General features: G+C 39.8%; 1 protein-coding gene and 1 pseudogene across 2 annotated transcripts in view; one reads left to right on the forward strand and one right to left on the reverse strand.

Moving 5' to 3' along the window:
- Nucleotides 1–495: 495 nt before the first annotated feature.
- LOC147137802 (leucine-rich repeat and fibronectin type-III domain-containing protein 2) overlaps nucleotides 496–25,844 on the forward strand; it is a 162,202-nt gene continuing 136,853 nt past the window's right edge. For both annotated transcript variants that reach the window (XM_086050252.1, XM_086050253.1), the window contains exon 1: nucleotides 496–1,129. The gene's annotated coding sequence lies outside the window, so the exon portion shown is untranslated. The remainder of the gene's footprint in view (nucleotides 1,130–25,844) is intronic.
- LOC147137803 (general transcription factor II-I repeat domain-containing protein 2A-like) lies at nucleotides 23,567–24,263 on the reverse strand (annotated as a pseudogene).

Here is a 25,844-nt window from a genome sequence, read left to right on the forward strand (position 1 = left end):
TCGTTGGTGGCAGTGGTGTACAACCGTCAAGTCCTGCATTACACTGGGAGATGGTACTCATATTTTTGCCTCTGGTAACTATTTGAGGCAAGTAAAATATTGGACACAGTTCTCATTATGATACAGTGCAGTTCAACATCACTGAAACTATAACAATTAAAAATAACTTGTTCAAGGTATATTTTGTGGGTAACTGTGTTCTGTCCATTTTGGGGAAGTCTTTATGTCTCATGAGAACTTGAACCCTTATGAATTGCACAAAGGAAATAAACAGTGGTTGTTTTGAGAGACCGGTGCGCTTCGAACAACAGATAGTGTACCTGATAGGCTACTTTGTTCCCGTGAATGCTAAATACCGCTAAGAAGACACTAATCCGTGGTCGCTCCTTAATCTCCCGCACACAGCACGACACTGCAGGCTGTGGAGCGTGCAACCCAACTGTGTCTTTTACGCACAGCCATTGCGCACTCTCCCCCCTCCAAGTGTTTGCGTAAATGCGCTCCTGTGCGGGCTGACCTTCCTGCTTGCGCGCCCATCCTCCCAGCAGCTGCTGAGACATTTCCCAGTGTGTCACCTTGGTTTATCCGCCTCACCCGTTGCCAGTCCCTTCACCGAAAGCTAACAAACTTCTCTATTGCGAGGATGTAAAATGTGAATTTTGGTCAACTTTCGGGATCGAATGGACGCGAGGGAAATAGTTCCAAGGATCCATTGTGCTCGCAGTATACACCGCGGGGAGTAAAAATAGTTGCCATGTAGGAAGACTGAAATCAAGCTTGGAAATGTTCTAGCAGAGACCTCACACATCCAACCAACCATCTACTTATTTTTACTTCAAGGGAAAACTACAAATAGGATGTGAAGCTCTTCGTCGCAGCTTGGCTCTCAGCGAGTGCAGCTTTTCAGAGCATCCGAGATCTTGCCGGTGACATTTTTTCCCCTCGTCAAGGAAGAAGCTCGAGTGAGGAAGCGAATATGCTGTCGGATAGGCAGCTGGTGGTTGTGCAGTTCGGATCTTGGATTGAGTAGATGGACGAAGGGAGCGGCTGGAGCCCCGAACCAGGGCAACTGACAACACATTCATAGAGCCTGCGGTGAAATGTAATGGATAGTTATCCGTCTCCAAAGGTAGGTAGAAAAAAAACCACTCATGTCCGATTCTGTCATGCAGTCTCCCAAATGACATTATCTTATAATGTTGCATACGAGTGGATCTATTAAATGCATACTGTACAAATAGGTTGTTCTACGTTTATTTATTGTTTTCGTGCACGATACGCGGTCTGCAGGAGGTGTGTTGGAAGGTGGCTCACGGTTGCTCCTAGATAATCACAGGTAACCCGATTGTAATAGGATCAGTCCGGCAGAGACTGCTGAGACTGTTCGAGTTCTTGAGACTGGACTGTTCGAGTTGCAGCAAACAACCCCCCCCCCCCTCCCCGAGTCCTCGCTGTGTTCTAAATGCGGGGTAAGCGTGCTGCGTGGGATTCGATGTATGTAATGATGCTTGTGCCCGACGCATACTAATTCTGGGTGCGCTTTGTGGGTCTGCAAATTGTGCGTGTGCACGCGAAAGAGAAAAGGAGGGCGGGGGAGGGTAGCCCAAAGATTTTTTTAATTACCCCCCGATTAGAGTGGGCTATTGTGTCTGTTCTAGTCGTACTCTATTCACAGTCTGCGCAAGCATGCACCAATGTGCTTAGGATTGTTTATGTTGACAAACTTAACGTCCCGATGGAATCAGGCTGTGAGCGCGCATAATCGCTTATATTGGATGCGAGCGTCTGATAATAGGATCGATAGCCACTCCGAGGCTCCATGGGAATCAGTCTACGGCCCCACACTCCCCACCCGCAGTAATCTCTTCCTTGTGGATTACAAGCAGTTCCTTGAAGGGTCGCAATCGCAACTCCTCGCCTGGAGCTTTGAGGTGGCTTTTACAAAAACATGCACAGCACAGAAAGAGTGTGGGCTGCAGTGGGAGGCAGCACCTGACTCCCTCAATGGGGCATTCATCTTCTTCCCAACGTGTCATTCCCCCCACCGCACCCCCACATCTAAAACAATCTCTCTGTGAGGGTTCGTTGCCTAAATACAGTGTTAAGATTTCTCGTTAAAGCAATTGCATGAAGGACCCACAAATTCACGGAATCTGTATGACGCAAAATGACTCACCGACAAGTGCACAGTTTAGAGGTAGTCATTGTGATTTGAGTCCTAGATAAATGTGTGTGATCTAAATACAGGAACAGTCTTTCACAATCGCTTCACTGCAAAGCAATGGAAAGAAAAGTTAGTGTCAAGGATAAAAATATAATACAAAACAAACATGAGCTTGTGCAATTAAAGTGTTGCTTTAAAAAGGCAACAATATTCAGATACTGTTAAACACTGCTACACACTGCGGATGTTTGCCAACACAACTGGCCAAAGTGAAAAAATAAATAATAACACAATGCTTTCCTTATTTTTCAGTGTCAACAGAATACATTTTATATGATGACCATCCAGGTTAAGTGACATTCACCTACGTCAGTGGGCCCTTTCAGAGCTAAGGGTAGCAATAAGCAGTGGGAAGTACGTTTTGCATGAGTCACTTCAAAAGTTGTCATTATTGCTTTTTTGACACGTGCGAAGTAAAAGTAGACTTAACTTGCCATCATCTCTCTGTCTCGTTTCTCCAAAAATAATAAAGGGCCCACAGAATGAGGCGAGTGTCTCTTAACTCGCCAACCCACCACATATAGCACTGAGCTCTCAATCAGTTTTAAGAAAACAAATACCTTTGGGATCCTTTTCATGCAAACATTTGACATTATCCTTGAACATTTGCACAAGTTAAACATTACACCTACACTGTAATGTGTTGGTCAACTCCAAAACATTAGTTAACTAACAGCCTGCTGTTCACTGAGCAACATTTTTTTCTAACTGTTTTGAAGCCACCTGTTGGCTGTCTAAAGCATTTTCTAGGATTTTTTAGGATATAAATGAAATTAATTTAAATTGAATTAAATGTGTTTAGAGTCAGTACCAATTTGGTTTCTGATCGCACATGGCCATCTTGGTAGAGGCATTTTTTCCTATGTTGAGCTGATTCTCTCTTTAAAGGCGAAGTCAACCCAAACATATTTTTTTTTCCAGAATATGTTCTATGTAGGCCCACTAGCTGAAACGAGGCATTCTGATTAATATCACGTTTGTGAGTTAATCCACCTGTTTTTAGCCATCTCTGGGGGCCTCCATTTTGTCACTTCTGTCGACTGAAAATGACATCACAGTTGCTCAAGGCTCAGATAACAACCAATCATGGCTCCGCTTTAGTAAACAGGTGAGCTGTGATTGGTTGTTACGATGGCTAAAAAGGGGTGGATTAATTTATTCCACGAACGCAATATTTATCACAATGCCTTGTTTTGAGTCTGAGTCTGCATAGAACATATTCTTGAAAAAAAATATGTTTGGGTTGACTTCCACTTTAAGTACTAATGTGAAGGCAATATTTTTATAACTTGCGCTTTTGTGGGTACTTTATTTCCACTTGCTTCAATACAGATTTTCTGCAGACCTTTGAAGGTGTATTTTAACTCTGGAGGGTAGCTCAAATTTAAAAAATACACAAAACCAAGCAAAATGGACAGAGTAAAAGGTACATCTGCCAAGTCACAGCACTGTTAACCCCTCCAAAATGATGGTCGCTTCAGCATTGTGTCGTATGACATCAGATTCCAAATACAGTCTCTGCCACAGCCTCTGAAATGATTTGGTCATCCCTCAGTGAGGAAAAAAAATAGCAAGGATATGATTCGTCACTGCTTGCTTTTGCACGACCTTTCTTTTCTTTTTTTAATCATTACTGTAAAACAGCTATAACAAACTTAACCCACATAATATGAAAATGTTATGATCATTTGATACTGAATCCTTGCACCAAACTATGTTGCACTACTTTAAAATCTACTGTAAACTCTACCAGTGGCATGTCTGTTGTTGTCTTTAGTTCAGTGGTGGTTATTCTGTATCAACAACTCTGTTGTATTTTATCTAATAACAATTGAATTTGTTTCCCCTTTATGATTTATCGCTGTCATTTTGACCTGCACGAGCAATATTACGGAGTGTGTGCTGTTTCTGCCATACGTGTCTCATACTAGCATTTTGGATCACTGCTACTTGATCTCAGTATGCAGTTCATTTTTTTTTTTCATTAATACCCGTTAAACTGTGATTATCCCTGGATTTGCACATGTTTTTCTACCCAAGCGGTAACTGCATATATTCAGTGGTCCACAAATGCTGAATCAAACTTCAAATTTTGAAAATGCAATGTGTTTGTTTATTTCCATTCATGCTTTCTATTTACTAGTCCTCTGTTCTGTGGTCAGAACAGACTGAAGCCTATTTAAAACATCATCCCATGAGAGGCAGGGCCTTAGATTGAAGTAAGCAGCATTTTTTGTTTGCAGTGATTTCATTTCCCAATGAGTCAGCCGCTGTGATCTCAGTGTGGTGAAATCGGGACTTCAGATAGATCTGCAGTCTTTGTCACTTGCCCCTCATACCTGGTGATGGAATTGAAATATACAGTGCTCTAATCGCAACAGAAGTCATGCAAAATTCCTTCTGACATTTAACACGCATTAAACAATTTAAACAGATGTCTGTGATTTCATTCAATGCGTATGGCTTTAATTTAAAATGTCATTCATCCACTGTAGTTGGGGCTTAGGGAACTATCTAGTAAGCAAACATACAAAGCCAGCCTCACTTGTCTGAAAATCAGGTGAAAATGAGCTCCAAGCTTAGACTTAGAGTGGCAAGTAGCAGCCAGAATGGCTATAGTCCAAGCAGGGAAAATAGTGGCGGCACAATTCTCGGAAAAGTAGGAATGATACAAAATGATACAATCAAATACATGTGAAGTACAATACAAGCTGCATAAACATCTGCCAACGGCGCTGTGCTACATTTGAAAACCGGCATAAAGCATTTTGATGAACTTAACTTTTTTCTGGAGTTTGTGTATGTAACATACTAGAAATAGCCTAACTGCCAGGCTTTGTAGGCTGATGCAGGGCACTTCCGGTTTTGGGCGCTTTTTGGACATGTTCCATTTCCGGTGGTCACCAAATTCAATTAGTGTTTCAAATCAATGCAATACAACCATGCTGTATAATATTGATTCCAAAGATGAGACCCACATGTGTTTGAGGTCAGTTCTAGTGCAGCTTTATCTTCCCTTATCAGTGTGATGTACTATCTATAGGTAGGTAGATACTTTATTGGTTGGGAATTGTATACTATTCAAACCTCATTCATTTGTATTGTTTTGTGTACAGTATTTCTCTGGAAATTCTTGCACCAAATTATCTTTTTGACATCATTATATCATACAGATCCATTTTCTACCTTGTATCACTGGCCCAATAGCAGATTAGAGCAGTACTAGTCTTTTGTCTCTCTATTTGTTTTTGCACTGTAAATGGCAGATTTGTGCTCATGGGACTATCATAGTAACACCTTTGTAAATAGGCAGTGGAAAAAAGGCGTCAGAAAGTTTGATTCCTTCGCATTTAGTTTGCTTGGTTTGTTATTCTGGTCTTTTGTTTCTCATCGTCAACAGTCAAAACCAAATCGTAACCAGCGTTCGTCTGATATTTTGAGATCACGGCTTTCAATGTCTGATGCCAAAATGACGCTTCAGGGTTAGTGCCCTCTGTTGAGGCTGCTCGCGTGAAATTGATAGGTCTTCTTTGACAGATGAGATAACCTGCTATCACAGGCAAATGCAATTTACGGGTGCGACAGATGGATGCAGAGGAAGCTCTCTGAAGTAGGCCAATTTTACCTTGGGGAGAGACTCCACATGCAAAGAAGGCTCTCTGATATAATGTTACAAAGTTGTTGTTCCGTATGTGAAATTCAGTGAGAGGGCAGAGACGAATGAGGACATTTACATTTTCCTGGCAGGCCTTTTTTGTTCAGTTCTCATATAGACAAACCTGAATAGAGAATCATTGCGTGTACATTCTAAAACACTTAATGCCGGGTGTCTGTACAATATTGCCTTTTTAAAATCTGGTTTACGAGCAAAAGCAGAGCTTGGTTAATTTCTGTGAAATACACTCGTACACTGCCGCCTACAACATAATTAAAAAATAACTAACACGATTGGCTGTAGGAGGCTTGTGAAGACATACAGGTGTGTTTGATCTGCTGTGAAATAATGAATATACTGCAAGGTTCTTGGGAGCTCTGCTGCAGGGCCTTTTTGAAATATTCTTGTTCCCCAACTGAAGATTGTTGTGCATTCGAGGGAGACTTTTCCTTTAAGGAGACTAACTGAGTCCTGTCATCACTTAGTCGTCAAAATACACTTGTTGTTAGGAATGACATTTCTTAATGAAAAGCATCACCCACCTATCACCCAATGAATAATTTACTTCACCAACTGCTTTCCCAATTATATATTTTGGTAAGTTTTTTTTTTTTTCTAATTTGTTTGCAGTCCTTTCATTTGATTTGAAATAACTAAATAACATAGATAATACTGTTTACATACACTATACTATATTTAAGATGTTTTAAAAAATGATAATGTGAACAATTAGATCAGTGCAATAAATTTAGAGTGGATGTGTGTATGGTATGTGTGTTAAGCATGCATTTTCCAATGGGTGGGGCATGTTAATGTGTTTCTATTGAAACAAGCCTTAATGATCTTGAAATAACCATGGCATATTGGCTATGATGTCACTAATTCAGAAATTTCAAAGCCCATCTAGTATTTGACAATGTTATTTCCATATTATTAGATGTGCTGTATACCAGTGTTTTTCAAATTTTTTTGAGTCAAGGCACATTTATTTCATTGTAGAAATCCCGCGGCACACCACCAGCTGAAATTGTGAAAAAAAAAGAAGCTTATTTTAACAACATAAGTGTTATATTGTTTATATAAGCATTTTTTAACATTGAAGAATAACGTTATATTATAACGCCTTGAATAGGAATGAAATAAACACAAAGAAAAAAGTATTATTTATAATGTTTCATATTGATACTTACTCAGTGTGAAATATGGGCCTGTTTGGATAAACATGCGTCACTAATTCGCTTGTCTCTAAACAAAGACAATTAGCTACCTGCTGCTGCTGCTGCTACCTACTGGTAAGGAAGAGTACTACAATGTAGCAACTACATGATAACGCTGCCAGGTGCTAGACTGCACAGGCACACAAATTAGATAATTCCCCACGGCACCCCTGACAATATCGGCACAGAGTTTGAAAAACACTGCTGTATATGATAATACTAGCCTCCATTACATTGTCTTTGCCAACTTTTTTTCTCACCAGCATTTGTGCACCATTAGATACAAGTCCTGTAATAGAACCAATGGAAAAAATGACAATGAATAAATAAATCAATATAAAACAAAAAAACAGACACATTTTAATTCGTGTGAATAATATTGCCTTCTCTCATTTCTGCATTGCAGAAAAGTTATACTCACTTGCATGATGTTGAATTCATAATACACATTTAGAAACACACAATACAAGGACAGTTTAAAGCAAACATGGCATAGTGTTTGGATTAAAATAAGTACATAACTGACTTCTGGAGCAATTTTAACTGGTAAGTGTGGAACCCATATGTTTCCTCTATTTTCTCTCTGTATCTTACTGTCACAATTGTCCAGAGTCAATTCAAGATGTTAAACTTATAATCAAGACAGAGCTGCAGCTTGATTTGGCTTTCCCACTTTTCAAAGGAATCACTTGACTTCAGAGTAGTTTAAATTGGGCAAGACACACAGAGGGCTAGGCTATTGTTGCAATCTGAGAAAACCTTAGGGGGTTAAGATAGGCAACATCTCCCTTCTTTTTGAAACACTGCATTCACATTCACATTGACCAGTATGACCAAAGGGGCACAAATATGCTGCCTCAGCCAGGATGTGGAACCTGAGAACGAAAATCAAAAACACAAGAGACTTAATTGTTTTCTTTCTGAGCTTCTTTTTTTCCCTAAGATTCACTAGGTTTCAGAGAAGTATGAGGAGTTGTTTAGCTTTATCTTCGACCTATCTGCCTCTCCCACATGAATTCTGTTGTTCCTGTTACTGTTGACCCCCTCCGTTAAATTGGGGGCTCATTCATCACAGTCAGCATTTCCAGCACAGTATTCCTACCATAGACCCAGTGTGAACAAGCTACTGACTTTGGTAGTTACAATTTGCTGCAGTGTGTTCTTGCCCAGCAGCCACATTGTTTACATAGTCACCTTGAGGTATGCTAAAGGTCATGCTAATACAATAAAATGAGGTGGGGGCATTAGTTGGCACATTCACACCAGAAAACAAATTGTTATTATACATTAGTATCTTATTTTCACCTAGGTTCATTGTCATGGGAGATGACTGTATGGTTATTTGGACCGGGGAGGAAGGAGCTCAATCTTCTGGATTAAGTAAATACGATCCCAGACATGACGACCTTATCTCAATTTAGAGCATAAACTATGGACTAAAACTCTTTGGTTTTGGCAAGCAGACCCATGTGTATAGTGAAGATTTATTGGGGACATTGGGCAGTGTGTCTTGGTCATCACATACAATATTTATCTGACAGGCCCAGAAAGGTTCTGTATGTAAAATGTCTGGATAACAGTGGTTGCATTGCTTTGTAATTTTGGCAGCTCGTTGAATGTTGCTGATCCTAGACACCGCAGTTAAATGTACCTGTAGCAACTGTGGTGAGACCCAGCACTTCCATGAAACTCAGTTAGATATTAGTTATATATATATATTAGTGCTGTCAAACGATTAAACATGTTTAACTAATCAATCGCAGAATTTTCCATAATTAATCGCGATTAATCGTATTTTTCAACTACAATTTTTTACAAAGCTTGGAACTGTTATTTACTTGAGTAAAATCTTGGAATTAATGTGGAAAAAAATAAAAGTATATTTCGATTCAAAGACTGTTTTAATAGCTGTCTTTGATCCTTCAATACGATTATTTTCCAGTAAAACAGTTGAACGATACACCAAAGACATACAACTAATATGGTATTTGAATTTGGCTGTGCAAAGTGCAAATTATTTCGTATTTCTCCAATGAGCTGTCAAGCAACTTTTTAAAGTAAAACTACGTAAAAGTCCGTCTTTGCGACAGTGACTCTCCTCTAAGTAGTTCAGAAGTCGTGGGTTCGGCCCCGGCCTCCCTGTGTGGAGTTTGCATATTCTCCCCGTGCCTGCGTGCGTTTTCTCCGGGTACTCCAGTTTCCTCCCACATTCCAAAAACATGCATGGTAAGTTGATTGGACTCTCTAAATTGCCCCTAGGTGTGATTGTGAGTGCGGATGTTTGTCTCTGTGTGCCCTGCGATTGGCTGCCAACCAATTCAGGGTGTCCCCCGCCTACTGCCCAAAGACAGCTGGGATAGGCTCCGGCACGCCCTGCGACCCTTTTGAGCACAAGCGGTATAAATAATGGATGGATGGATGGATGGATATATATATATATATATATATATATATATATATATATATATATATATATATATATATATATATATATATATATATATATATATATATACATATATACATACACACACATGCACACCCACACAGTCATGTTCATCATAACATAACATAATAACAGTGTGTGTGTGTATACAGTCGGAGGAAATTGGAATTTCTTATGTTTCTGTAAAAATTGGTCAAAAAATGTGGTATGACGCTGCTCTAAGTCACAACAATAATTCGTCTGCTAAAATTAAACAACTATAAAATTATATGTTTTCATTTTTTTTGTGAAAACAGCATATAAAACATGCAATGTAAAGAGAGGAAAATTTATATGAACCTCTAGGCTATTGATTCTCCAATAGCTAATCAGAGTCAAGTGTGAGCCAACTTTAGTCCAATCAATGAAACAAGATTAGAGGTGTGGCTCTACATCAGTTTAGAATTGTCCCTTGTCAAGAAACATTGCCTGATGTGTACCATACCTCAATCAAAAGGCCTCAGATTAAGAATTGTTGACTCATATAAAGCTGGAAAAGGTTATAAAGGTATCATTAAAAGTTTTTATGTCCATTAGTCCACAAATTGTCTTTAAATGAGTAAGGTTCAGCACTGTTGCTTGTCTTCCATTGAGTGAGGAAAGTGAGGCAAAAAGAACACTAGTGTCAGATGAAGAAACCACTGGCACGTGCCAACATCTATGTTGACAAATCCACCACTGAATTGTTGAATTGTCTTGGAGGAACACACAACGCCACGTGTGGAAAAAATGGCACAGCACATCAACATCAAAATCTTACCCAACTGTGAAGCATGGTGGAGGGAGCTTCAGTACAGGTGACGGTGATGATTTACAACCTCGGAGACTGGAGAGCTTGCTATTATCAATGAAGAAATAACTTCAAAAGTTCATCAAGATATTTTGTCAAAGAACTTGAGGCCATCTGTCCAACAGCTGAAGCTCAAAAGAGGATAGGAGTTGCAATTGGACAAGGATTCAAAACCCAGAAGAAAATTAAAACTGAATGGCTTCAGAGGGAGAAATTATATGTTCTGGGGTGGCCCAATCAAAGTCCTGATCTAAATCTGATTGAGATGCTGTGAGATGACCTCAAGAGGCTAGTGACACCGGATATCACAGATATGCTGACCTAAAACAGTTTTGGAAAGAGGGATGGTCCAGAATGTATCCTGATCGTTTCGCATGTCTGATCTGTAACTAAAGGCAACACTTGTTTGAGGTTATTGCTGCCAAAGGAGTCGAGACCAGTTATTAAATCCAAGGGTTCACTTACGTTCAGTTTATTGAAGCTGTTTGTTCTTGTGATTTAGATGAAGATCAGGCTATGACTTTTTTTATGCAGAAACTAAAGAAATTATAAAGCCCCCAGATATTTTTTGGCTCCTGTTGCATATTCACAGTATATTTACATACACGTTTACATATAGTATATACTCCACTCATATATACAGAATACACTATATACACCTGCTGAAGTCACGTTGCAGTAATAAAACAAAGAAATAATTGGAATATTATAAAACCTGAAGCGGTCTAATTTTCCTCACAGCTACATGGTTGTGTAGCCTCATTTGTGACAGTTTTTTGCATGCAAAAAAAACACTGTGTGCTGCTGTGTGAGCTCATTTACGAACAAGACACAGACGCACTTATCAAGTAACTCGCCATTCTAATCTTTAGCTAAACAATATGCCTTTCCACTCACATTCCAATTAATTCTGCCAGTGTAGTGCTACTTGAACAAAATCACTCACCCTGTGAAACATAAAATAATAGGCAGCATTGTGTCATCACAGATGCTTCATCCATACGATGTTTACACTGCTCTTCACCAAAACAATAATATATTGCATTCGTCTGTTTTTGCCCAATATTTCTTCATTTTGCCCAGGGGCCCGAGAAGATAAGCTTTTCAAATCCTCTATAAATTACAGCTTCTTCACAGCCGTGACATCCCCAGCAGAGCCTGAATCTTATCACTCCACAGCGGCATGACGAGCTCTTCATTTTCGATCTCTGGAGCGAAAGCATTTTTGTTTCACACCTTCTCACCAGCAAAAAATGAAGTGAGCCTTTCTGAATTGCTGTTGTGTGTTTTTGTGTTCACTGATGCAAGTGGGTTAAATGTGCAGTCCTAATTTCCTCCTAATTAATCGCGAATAGGAAAAACACAAAACTACAAGAAGTGGGCCTTAATAAGATTGTACATTGATTTTTGCTACATTACATACTGTAGCTCCTATAGTATATGGCTGTCTGCTTGGGTTGGTTGTGTTTTATTATTCAATTTACTGCAATACATGTCTCCAGTCATGTTAGTTACATTAAAATGGAGAAAACCTGACTTTTTTATTTGGGGAATTTGTTGTGGCAGTATTCTGTAACATGATATTATTTTTGTCGCTTTACTCTTGTAAGAAAAGAGAATGACAGTGTACAGAGCAAAACACGGAAGCACGACAGCTGTTGTCAAGGGACGTCAACCCAAAAATGTTCTTTACAAGAATATGTTCTATGCATATGTTCTATGCAGGCTCACAAGTCGAAACATGAGTTACACAGTAAAATCCACATGGTTTTGTCCACCTCCAATCATGGCTCAGCTTCAGAAAACAGGTGAGCAGTGATTGGTCAATACCTGAGTCCTGAGCAACTGTGATGTCATCTTCAGTCGACAGAAGTGTCAAAATGACCACCCCTGAGATGGCTAAAAACAAGTTTTTGCTGCTTAACTCATATTCCATCAAGGTAATTTTAATCAAATGCCTTGTTTGAACTAGTGGGCCTGCACAGAAATATACTCTTGGGAAAAAAAATGTCTGGGTTGACTTCCACTTTAAACTAACTGGGGTGTCAATTTCCTGTCCATTTTTCTTCACCCACTTTATGCAGTAGCCAATCAGATTCCAACATGCCTCTGTAAAATATTCAGTTGTCTCATCAGCCTTTATTAGTCTCAGTGGATTGGCATCACCATTTCCATATTCATGTCAGTCTTGTTTGCGTTGCCAATGTACTTTGAGTTGATTAGTTTAAGAAAATGAAACACTTTCTAAGCTTGTCAATGCTTCTTTAAGGTGTTTAGTTCAACAGAACTCTAAAAACCTAGGCCTGTATTGATTTATTTTAACAATACTGTAGCTACCATATGTATAACAGGAAACCACTATCCGTCCATCCATGATCTATACTGCTTAGCCTCATGAGGGTCACAGTTAGGTTGCAGCCTATCCCAACAAAGGGCGGGGCACACCCTGGACTAGTCTCCAACCATTCGCAAGTCTTCAATTAAAACTTGCATGTTTTTGAAATGTGGGAGGACGCGCTAACTAGTGGGCTGCACAATGTACAATATAGGACAGGGGAAAAAGGGCTAACAGAAAAAAGGCTAGATTATAAAATAAGCGTGACCTAATTCCACAATAGAAGGAACACATGCCTCTGTTAAATGCAATGAAAACATTGCTAATGTCCATCTGCATTACGGCTGGCCCTAGGCGAGATTTTATATGACACCCCTCTCATCTATCATTGAATCAATGTGACAATTTGTTTATTATTGGGGTTGCTGAGCTAACATCCAAACTACACACAGAAAGGCCCAAATCAAGATCTAATTCCAGAAGTTTAGACTGTGAGGCAGGCATGCAGACCACATTTCCTGCAGTCCAAAACGTTATTCCAAAAGATACCTTAACTGTGACTCCAAATCAATGACCAATTATCCCCTGTGGATGTTTACCCTTCATTTTGTTGCCACGCTATGAATCATGGAAAACGGAGAGAGGGAATCATTAAAAAAACGAAATCAACAGTTATTTTTTTCTAAATCAAGTGTGAGACACTTTGTGCCGATAGCTGTTGTTAATTAAATGCCATCAGTGATGGGAATTTCAGCTTTTTTTAGAGAGACGGTTTTTTTGGCATATGAAGAGCTCCTTTCAGCCCCTAGTTGTTCGTCAAATTGGTGTTTCTTTAATTGATTTATTACCAAGTTATGTGTAAAACATAAAAAACTAATAAAACAAATCTACTTTATTTCTAATAATTATTATTTGTCTTGCTTTATTAATTCACATAGTGTGCTACCATAAGTAAACAAAATTCCAAAACACGTGTTTTTACTCTGCAAGGATTAGAGTGAGGGCACACGTGTGTCATCTTCCACACCGCTTATCCTGTACAGCAGGAGTGTCAAAGTCAAATGGACGGAGGGCCAAATAAAAAAAAATTGCGACAAGCCGAGGGCCGGACTGATAGTATGTTCATTGATTTTTAAAAAAATGTCCAGATTGCATCGGGTCCTTCGCGCCTGCTGATGATTTCACACTTTATATTTCTGTAATATATTTCTTTGCCTCTATGTTTGTCACTCCCCTGGCTGTTGTGTGTTCGGAGTTAATAAATAAAAAATAAAATGAAGTACATTACTGCTACTTTTGCGAGGCAGCTCGTACGTCACTTCCACTTATGACCCGAGAAGAAGCTGCTGCCCGTCTTGTGAAACAAGATCAGTGGAACGTTTGGGTTTCTCCTGCCAAACTGGAAACAATTTTCTGGTTGACTCGGGCTGCAAGATTGTGTGAACTGTACATAATGTGAAGTAAAACGGAGAGGATCATATGATTGGTATGATGTCTCCAGCTGACCCTATTTTAGAGTGGCAAGGTATGGATGTGGGGGATCCTGTCAGACAACACAGGCCCGTATTCCACTTGACACGTCTATTTATTGTGGTCTGCAACAACACAGACAAATAACCTAGCAACATCATCCAATGCATATCCATTAGTTAACAATATGCCTAAACATTACAATTCACTGTATTAAGCAATTAAACAGCCAAACAATATATACAATACACATTCACACGTTTCATCACTAGAATAGTTAGCATACTAGCCGAAATAATTAACTAGTTACTAGTTCATCAACGTGACATCACTCACGAGAACATATCTAAGCTATTATGTACAGCAGTTACCTGACACGAACCTAAATTATTAAACTCACCTTTTAACATTTTCACGCAACAACAAACGTGGTGAAACACTGGAAACTGCAACTACTGAGTTTGCTGGCACGAACAAACTACTAGCTAGCTGTGTCGAAGGAGGAAAAAGAAAATAAACCAACACTTAGCGCTCGAGGAGCGTTCAATGCCTGCTCACAGTGTGGGACATCTCAGTACTACATCGAAATGCAATGAATTTATCAAATGCCAACAATTACTAAAAATAAAATAATGTGAGATTTCTAACATGAAGTATTTCCTAATAAAGCGTGTTTTACTCCGAATAACTTTTCACCACAATCCGATTCTGAAAGCCACGTAAAGTGACTTGAAGTCTTCAGTCGGCACTTAGATGACCGAAGGACAATCCTCACAAAGTAGCGGTAATGTTCGTTATAACAACAGTCAGGGGCTGGCAAACATAGATGCAAAGAAATATATTACAGAAATAGTGGAACGAATTGGGCTATCTGTGTTGTGGTCGAATTTGTGTCTTGCCAAGTTGTGTTGTTTCCGAGGTTAATGAATGCATCGTGCTGGATGGGAGGGCATGCGAGCTAGAGTAGCGGAGGACGAAGAGGAGAGTCGTTGCTCTTTTTTGACTGAACGGTTGTCGTACTGTATTGGCGTCGGCTGCGGCCCACAGTAGCCGGTTGGACTAATAAAAATGTGATAATTAAACCACGCCTGTGATCTTGGAAGACGCTACAATTTATTTTAAAGCGTGACGTCATCGGCAGGCGCGAAGGACCCGATCACATTTGCTACCCACTGCTTGCTGCAGGCTGAATCTAATAATAAGGGGCCACAGAAAACCTCCGGCCCGCGGGCCTTGACTTTGACATATGTGCTGTCGCGGGGAGGTGCTGGAGCCTATCCCAGACGACTATGGGGGAAAGGCGGACTACACCCTGAACTGGTCGGCACCCAGTTGCAGGGAACACACAGACACAGTCACTGAGCGGGAAGCGATACCGGGCTGCCCGCACACAACTTAGGCATGTGTACCACTACACCATCAGCGACCTGGAGGGAACAAGTGTAGCTTCTGAATCCTTTGTCATCCACAATTGAAAACGGTTGAAAAACTTGTATAATCATTTTAGCCTGTTCCTAACCAATTGCCTTTTGTTATGCTGGGTCATATCGAAAACTGGCACATATTACTGTGGGCTGTAGGTCTTGATAACCAATTCCACTCCCAGCTGACTCTTGTTTACCAATCATATTTCTTCTTCTACTCATAAACGCTGCAATGACAATGTCACTACCATCACTTACAGGCCAATACCAGCTGCTCACAGTACCACCACCCTCACTAGCTCCCCCTGCAGGCCCTCATTATCATTACCACTATCGGACAATTTTCCCATTGAAACCATCACCGGCAGACGCTTCCCTTGCACACACAAACAACGTGGTTTTAACAGTGGTAATCTAGTATATGTTAATACTGCTCATTCGTACCACCATGAGCGCACGTCCAGCACAATAATTAATCTGGCCGTGCTGAACGTGCGCTCCCTTTTAAATAAAACTTTTATCATAAACGACCTGATTTTAGACAATAATTTACATGGTATACTTTTGTCTGAGACATGGCTTGGTACAGATGCTCCAGTTGCTCTCAACGAGGCTTGCCCACCGAATTTTAACTTTTTATTTTCTACAAGGGATTGCAAAAGAGGAGGCGGGACTGCATCAATTTTTATTAATACTCTTTTATCAAAGGAGATCATTTTTAGCAGCTATTTATCGTTTGAACACCATGCCTTTGTTTTTAGCAGTCCCCCTATTCTCTGCATTACCGTCTATAGACCTCCCCATCATTCCACTTCTTTTATTACAGAATTTTCAGAATTCTTATCCATTTTATATTCCAGTTATAACAGGATATTAATAACTGGCGATTTTAATATACACATGGACAACATCTCGGACCCACTATCCAGAGATTTTTCAAACCTTTTAAACTGCTTGGATTTTAAACAGCACGTCTTGCAGCCAACTCACAACAGAGGACACACCCTGGATTTGGTTATAACCTATGGCTTGTCTGCTGGTGTGTCCTCTGTTGTTGACTTGGCAGTGTCAGACCACTACTGTGTCTATTTTAACATCGCCAGTTTTAACCATCTAGCAGTCCCGGTCAGAACAGTGAAGAAACGCTACCTATCTTCTGAGGTGGCAGCAAATTTTATCGAGATCTTAAAAAACACTCCTGCTGACATTTTACCTGCACCCTGTGATCTTATTGTTGACAATTTTAACCTACATCTTAAATCATCATTAGATTCAGTAGCTCCACTTTTAATTAAAACAACAAAAACAAAGACTGTACCCCCGTGGAGAAACAATGCTATCAAAATATCAAAGAGAAAATGCAGGAGTGCAGAGAGGAGGTGGAGAAAAAGTAAACTTACAGTACACTATGAAATTTTATGCGAACAACTGAAATCTTACAATAAAACAGTAAAACTGGCAAGATCTTCCTATTTCTCAAACCTCATTACAGTCAATAAAAACAACCCCAGGGTTCTCTTCTCCACCTTTGAACTTTTAACTAGTTCTGATTTTAATAAGTCCCCACAGAGACCAACAGATGCTCTCTGTGAGGACTTTGCAGACCACTTCAGAAGTAAAATCGATGACATAAGATCCAGTCTTTTAGCCCGTCAAAACACAAGTTTTAATAAACCCGGACAATCATATTTACATGAGGAAACACTGGAAAGTTTTGCCCTGGTTGATGCAAGGACACTTGTTCGAGTTTTCTCCCAGGTAAACCCAACAACCTGCCTTTTGGATCCAATTCCCACATTTCTTTTTAAGACATTTTATGGATTTTTTGAAGAACAAATTTTAAATATAGTCAATTGCTCTCTTCAGACAGGCGTCTTCCCCGCTGCCTTTAAAACGGCGGTGGTGAAGCCCCTTCTGAAGAAGAGCGGTTCTGACCCGAGCGTTTTTAATAACTACAGACCCGTATCCAACTTACCGTTTTTAAGTAAGATTTTAGAAAAACTGGTTTTCATCCAGTTGAATCATTTTTTAAATACAAATAATATTTTGGAGAAATATCAATCTGGTTTTAGGATGAACCACAGTACGGAGACTGCTCTTTTAAGGATCTTAAATGATATTAGGTGCACTGCAGACGTGAGAAAACTCACAGTCTTGGTGCTACTGGATCTAAGCGCTGCTTTTGATACAGTAGATCACCAAATTTTATTAAATAGACTTAAAAATCTAGTGGGCATCTCTGGTACTGTTTTTGACTGGTTTTATTCCTATCTCACAGACCGATATTTCTTTGTAAGTATGGATACTTGTTCCTCTAAAACTCATGAAATTAAATGTGGGGTTCCTCAAGGTTCGATTTTAGGCCCCTTACTTTTTAATCTTTATATGCTTCCCCTCGGGGATGTCATCAGGGGACACGGCATCAGCTTTCACAGCTATGCTGATGACACGCAGCTGTATATTGCCGTGTCTCCTGATGACACAGGACCCATTGATACCCTTTTAAATTGCATTTTAGATATCAAGTCATGGATGGCAGATAATTTCCTACAGCTCAATGAGGACAAGACTGAGGTTTTAGTTATCGGTCCCGAAGGTCAGAGAGAGAAGCTTTTACCAAAACTACACATTTTTAATCCCTCACACTGTGTGAAGAACCTTGGCGTCACTTTTGACTCTGAGCTCAGTTTTATTCCTCATATTAAAAATGTAACCAAGATTGGTTTTTATCACCTTAAGAATATCGCCAGAGTCCGCCCGTTTCTCTCTCAGGCTAACACGGAAGTGCTGATGCATGCCTTTATTTCCTGTCGTTTAGATTACTGTAATGCCCTGCTCTCTGGCCTCCCGAAAAAGAGCATTTCACCACTGCAACTACTGCAGAATTCAGCCGCTCGGGTGCTGACGAGAACCAGAGGGCGGGAGCACATTACGCCAGTTTTGAAATTGCTGCATTGGCTCCCTGTGTGTTTCAGGATCGATTTTAAAGTACTTTTATTAGTTTATAAATGTGTTAATGGTCTTGGGCCATCTTATTTATCTGATTTGCTTTTATCATACCAGCCCTCGCGGATCCTGAGGTCCTCTGGCGCCGGCCTTTTATTTATTCCAAGGGTGAGGACCAAAATGCATGGCGAGGCTGCATTCAGCCATTTTGGTCCTCGCCTTTGGAATAGCCTGCCAGAGGATGTCAGGTCTGCAGAGACTGTTGATATTTTTAAGAGGAAGCTCAAGACACACCTTTTTAGTTTGGCTTTCAACAACTTTTAAATAATTTATCTTTTCTTTTGATTGAAGATAATTCTATGTTTTGCTTTGAATGTTTTAAAGCACTTTGAGTTGCATTTTTATGTATGAAAAGTGCTATATAAATAAAATGTGATTGATGATTGATGGTGGTCCCGTTGTACTGGTTGATGCTGTCGACATTGTTGGAGCAGCAATAGTTACAATGAATAGACACACTCACATGTTCATTCACAGCAGGTTCCTTTGATTGTCTTTTCTCCTCTAACTGAACAGCATGCATATGCATGAGTGCAGATGGTACTGGGGATTGAGGGAGGGACACGTCCCCCTCAGATTCATAATGCCTACGACCACTCCCCATGCACCCAGCACCATTTTCGTCACATAAGGTAATAAAAATCTCCCGTAATACAGAGGACTAATGTTCTGTTTCCATTGGGGTGGGCATGCATGCAGTATGTTGTGCTGCAACCTCTGATGCGTTCGAGTTACACAAAAATATCGGAATTTGTCCCTCAGAGTCAGAATTGTATGACCTTTTCCTGAAGTAGGACCTCCAATTCAGCAAGACAGATATCTGCTACTTATGTAAACACTATAGTTACATGTTTTTGTTACGTTTGTAAGGCTGGGAAGCACTGGGAGTATACAGATCTGCTCTAAATTCTGACTCTTGGTGGAAATGAACACATACACATAACACACGGTGGGTGCGAGTGTCACACCCCACACTGTAAAACATGAGGTGTTTGCTCAGCATGAAAATTGAAGGAACATTTTCCCTCCATATTTTCTCTTGTTTGCTCCTGGCTCGATACTGTATGTATTGTTACATGTCTTCAACATGAGTTGAATTGAAATAGCTTGAAAATGTCTGTAGATATACCTAGTTGTTTGTTTGTTTGTTTGTTTGTTTTTAACCAACACCCCAATGTTTACAGTGAGGGAATTGCGGCTAGGGTGAGGTCCCAAGGAACAGGTAGCGGTGTCAGGGTGCCTGTGGTAGTGTTCAGAAATAATAAACAAATATTAGGAACATAAATCAATTTCAGCATCAAAAAGAAACTTAAGTAGACTATCATAGTCAATGGCTGTTGCAAGTTGAGGAGATGTGGCAGTTAATCATTTTGTAATATTGAGTATCTCTCATTGCGGAGATGTGGCAGTTAATCATTATGTAATGTTGAGTAGCTCTCACAATAAGAAAAACTAATAACTAATAAAGGGCATTTGCTCCTTCCTGACGTAGGCTGAATGCAAAAAAAAATACATTATTATGCTGTATGTACTGTAATGCATATTTTACACAATGGTTTCTATCTATACAAGTGTGTTTTTGTTTGTACTAGACTTCAGGAAAGGGTCAGGTGTGTTATGTAATCTCATATGTGATCTCTGCTGGGGTGAAAAGTGGGGAAGTTTATAAGACAGTGGCGAGGTCAGTCGTGATGTATGTTTTAGAGACGAGTGCAGGTAGAGACGGGAGGAGGCACTTTCCTCACTGCAGGAAACAAGAAAGCTATTAGAGATTTTAGACATCAACTGATTTTGCCCGAAAAATTAGATTTGACAGAAATTTATTTAACTCATGTATCTCATAAAGCAAATGAAAAATGATTTTGTTAAAGCGGAAATCAACGCAAATGCATTTTCAAGGATATGTTCCCAGCAGGCCCACTGAAACACTGCATTCTGATTAAAATTGCGTTTGTGGAATATGAGTTAAGCAGCAAAATCCACCCCTTTTTAGCCTTCTCAGGGAGCGGCCATTTTAACACTTCTGTCGACTGAAAATACATCACAACTGCTCAGGGCTCAGGTAACAACCAATCACGGCTCAGCTTCAGAAACCAGGTCATACATATTCTTGAAAAAAATATGTTTGGGTTGACTTTCTCTTTAAAGCAAATTAGGTCCAAAGCTTCTGGAACAATTTTTTTGTTGTTGTTGAGAAATTACATTAATGTGTTGTGTGTGTTGGTTATTGACTTCATCATCAGACCAAATCATGGACGATGGCAGAGTTAGACAAGGAAAGGTCATTTTTTTTACTTTCCTATTTACAAATCATCTAAACTAATAAAAAAAACATACTCAAAAACTACATGCCTAATGTTTAAAACCATTACAAAGTTCAGCATATTGTGATTTAATATTTTAGAAACCTCCTAAATCCATTTTAATTTTTTTGAAAGAGAAGTGATGGAGAAGAATGTGACAATAGGTGGGTAGACATGGCCATGGCAGAAATTCCCGCAAGAAAGGCTCTTCATCATAGCACAATGCTTTACCTTGCTGTCTCGATTCAATACCTCAAAAAAGATCAATCCTGCTTCTCACTCCAACTTCCTCAAGACCCTGTAAACATCTGAACAATCTCTTCACCGCTTCTACACACAAAAAAGTATTTGGTATCGATATGAATTGCTTTTTTGTTCAACTGAACAAACAAAAGGTTCGTCCCAGATTGGCTCGCATACATCTTCACTCGTTCTACCAAAAGTAAAAAAAATCAGTCAAGTGTAAATACTTAACAAACTACATTGATGAATGGCTGCTGCTTGACAATTGAAGATCGTTGGCCAGCCTAGCTTCCGAGTCATGGGTGCCCTATTTGTGAACAATTTGCCAAATTCAAAAGACGTTGCTTTCAGACACATTTTCAGAAATAGGCACATGGGTGCCCTATTTGTGAACAATTTGCCAAATTCAAAAGAGGTTGCTTTCAGACACATTTTCAGAAATAGGCAGTTAAGAAAAGATTTACTTGCTAGTTAAATTCCATAGTTGATGGGTAGGCAGACACTCCATAGACCCAAGTATTTGTATAAAAACAATTAAAAACTCAGTTTTCCATAGTATGATCACTTTTAATCACTTGCAAATGCATTTGAGATCATGCTGTTGGAAGTTTTTCGGATTTCTGCACTACCTCTTAGAACATTGCTGAAAAATGGAATTGATCCAGCTTTGAAAGCTCAGTTTTGATTTTAAAGTTCCCAATGCTTTGTAATAAATTGCAGTCATTAGGAAGAAAATGTCCCAATTTAGTTTTAAAGTTGAAGTACCCGTTCAGCAGCAGCATCTTTGATAATTTGATAGCAGCTTTTTAATATCACTGGACTCTTTACACAGTTTCTCTGTGAAGTGCCCTTATCTCACACAAACCAGTTTATCCCTTTGAATGTGGTGTGTAACATATTTTTATTTACATATGTCTTTATTTCCAAAAATTAAAAGAAAAACAAGAGAGTAGGGCTGGACACAGCAGGCCACAGAAGGCTAATCATTCTGATGTGTAACTGAGTAACTCAAGCTTACATAGAGAAAAACATTAGCCGTGCCCAAATTTGTACGACTAAATAAACTAACAACATCACGGACCCAACGACCCCAAACAAGTGACTACGTTTACATGCAGTCGGTATTCAGGTTGAGGTCAAAATTACGGTTTCTGAAACATTCGTAATAACCCGTTTACATCAAAGAGCAGACAGAGTTAGTCCCGCATTTGAATCATACTATTTAAAACGCATACGCACGGATGTCATCACGCAAATAGACGTCATTTCCACGTGTTACTTTATACCGTCAATAAAACACATTATATTCATTACACTCACCAGAGGAATAAAGCAATATGCTTCCTTCTCGCTCCAAATTTCTGCTTATGAGCAGCGTCTCCGAGCTCCGGCAGGATTGTTTACCTCTGCTCATATATTTCCGTGGAGTTGTACGCCAAATGTACGCACTTATAAACATGTCTATATACACGCTTTGTCATTGTCAGACAAAAAAATTACGTGAAAAACATTATTTTGAATACAAAGTTTCAAGGTAGGCTCGCTATGGCAAGGATGTGGCGCAATACAAGTACTCCCTGTACTACAAAGACCAAGATTCCTTGCATTTGAGCATGTGCAGAGTGTCCCGTGGAATCGGGGTATTACGATCGGCGTATACATTCGGAATTTTAAAAAACCCTAATACTGCCAATTTTCGGGTTTTAAAACTGTTATTGACTGCATGTAAACGTAGTCAATCAGTCACAACAGACTCATTCCTACTTTTGTCCACCTCAACCTGAAAAAAAAAAAGGATCAACAAACTATTTTCAATTTTGTGGAGGTGGTAGTGTTTTTTCATCCCCTCATAGGGCAGGGGTGGGCAAACCTTTTGGCTCCGGGGCCACATTGACTTTAAAAATTTGACACATGGGCCGGGTCAGCACCAGATGCATACATATCAAACATAAACATAAAAAAAGGCATTGCAGTGTTATTACTCACATTAACTTTTAGTGGGAACAGTGTTGTTGATCACCTCTTTTTGCCAGTGCATCAAAGTCCGGTGTCAGTTTTGTTGTGGCAATTCGCAGAACAGATCTGAGGTGTTCATCACTCAGCTGGGATGTGTGGGGTGCTTTGTCGGTGTTCATTACACTAAAAGTCTGTTCACACACATACGTAGAGCCAAACAACACCAGCATCCTCTGTTCCATCTTCTGGATGTTTGGGAATTTGGCTACACTTAATGAAGCATAAAACTCATCTAGTTTAACAGAGTTGAACTTCTACTTCATGACAGTGTCACATTGTAGATCAATCAGTTCCAACTGCGACTCTGCTGGCACGGTTGCAGGATCTTGTGTGAAAGGACATGAAACCAGCTGGAGTGACTTGCCAATTTTTCCAAAATCAGCGAACCGACGGCAGAATTATTCATGCAGGTCATCCAGTAATTTCCTGTACTTTTTCGTGTGTCGAGGGGCCTCTTTCAGTGTCGCCAGTGTGGGGAAATGAGTGAATGACTTGTTTGCCATTTGCTTTGAGAATAAGGCGAGCTTGGTTTTGAAGGCTCTGATGTTTGTGTACAAATCATGCACAAACTGGTCTTTCCCTTGTAGCTTCATGTTCAGCTCGTTCATGTATGTCAGTATGTCCACAGCAAAAGCTAAATCACAAAGCCAATCTGTGTCACTCAGCTCACAAAAATTGTCATCTTTCTCAAGTAGTTCCAAAAATGAGATAATCTCTTGTTTGAGCTCCCACACTCGTTGACACACTTTACCCCAATTTAACCAGCGGACATTAGAGTGGTAAAGCAAGTTCTGGTGATCGGCGTCAGTTTCTTCAAGAATTAATAAACTGACGATACTGAAGTCCCCTCGCGAGTTTTACAACTGGCTTCACCACGTGGTCAAGTTGCACTACAGATTTACACAGGGCTTCCTGGTGGATTCTGCAGTGTAAGAAAATTACTTCCTGCTCAGGGTTGTCCTCTTTCACCCGGTCCTGGATTCTTTTGAGCAATCCGACGTTTTTTCCAGTCAGATTTTGCGATCCATCTGCGGTAACGTTGATGAGTGTTCTCCAAGGTAGCTTGTGCCCTGCAGTAGTGATCCTTTCTGGCATTGACTGGTTGTTATCATAATTACCATGATTGGTTGAAAAAGTGGCGGCTGATGTTGTATTCCTTAAAAACCACAACGGTTTCTTGACTGGCACTCATTGTCGATTTTGCTTTTCTTTTTCCCACTCATTGCTGCCGATGGGTGCCGAATAGAAGCACATTAATAACAGGGATCAGCCCAATTCAACGTATGACTGCGCCTAATGCGCCACCTGGTGGTGCGCCACCGGGCATTACCGGTCAAATGAATGTTGTCACAATTATGATATTTGGTTTGAGCAATTCTGTACCAATCGTTCGGCCGTATGAAAAAGAGAAACGGGCCGAATGTGGCCTGCGGGCCGTAGTTTGCCCACCCCTGTCATAGGAGCTCATATTTAATGGCAATAAAATCCCAAATATTGTGCCCATCACTTTTATATTTTCACAGGTTGAAGTGGACACGAGTATGAATGTGCATGTCAATGGCGTTGTGCCAAAACCTCATAAGTCTCATTTTGGCAAATTTAATATTTTTCCAAAAATCTTTATTTCTGGTCAGTGGGTGTTGTTTTTACGCATTATTGACCAATCTAAAATGTTGAAAAAGGCTTGCTGTCTTTCACAAGGCAATGCTAATGCCTCCAAAAAATTGACATTTTTGGGGTCTCCTGAACAGTGACCATTTTGGAGGTACCTGGTTTTGGCCCGACGCCAGCGATATGAATTTTGTTGTCGATCGGTCTCCGTTTTCAGATACTAGGTAACAACAGAATGTGATAAACCAAACCAGGAAACAATATTACAATGCTTGCCTCTATGACGTAGTCTGGCTGTTGTGTCAATCAAACAGTCTCCTCCAGATTTGAGAGCATTACAACTTGCTAAAATTTGTCACAAAAATAAACTTACATCACTACTACGGAGTTTTTCAAAGATGTGAATTTTAGTCCTGATATCATTTTGACATACAGACCTATAATATACTTTAGATTCAGACTGAGAGCAGTTAAGACAGCCTCTTTAACCTGTAACATCTAACTTATGTTATTTTAAATTGTGTTTAAACTAAGTTTTTGCTGACATGTATGTCATCTTAATTGTGTTGACATTTTAACTTTAGCTTCCTCTTGGCCAGGACTCCCTTGAAAAAGATGTTTTTAATCTCAATGGGACATTCCTGTCTAAGTAAAGGTTAAATAAAATAAAATATGGAAATATGGAAAATATGTCACACTTACATGTGAAATTAACCTACGGAGCAGATCCAGAAATTATAATAATCGTTACCAGTGACACGTGCACCGCTCATTAAAGAGGGCTAGTCAAGTCAGTTAAGTCAAATTTATTTATATAGCCTTTAATCACAGGAAAATCTCAAAGGGCTTCACATATGCACCAGATCATAAACACGACATCCCCTGATCTTAACCCCCAGGAAGGCAAGGAAAAATTCAAAAAACCCCATCTGGGGAAAAATGAGAGTCCTTAAGATGGGACCACAGGATGATCAGGCTGCAATGGACGCCGAGTGGGCAACATTGGGCTACTTTGAAGTAGCATGTGTTTTTGCATTCTCTATGTAATAAATCCAATAAAAGTAA

Source organism: Filicampus tigris, chromosome 13, assembly GCF_054856515.1.
Source record: "Filicampus tigris isolate MCC_2025a chromosome 13, RoL_Ftig_1.0, whole genome shotgun sequence".
NCBI classification, from domain to species: domain Eukaryota; kingdom Metazoa; phylum Chordata; class Actinopteri; order Syngnathiformes; family Syngnathidae; genus Filicampus; species Filicampus tigris.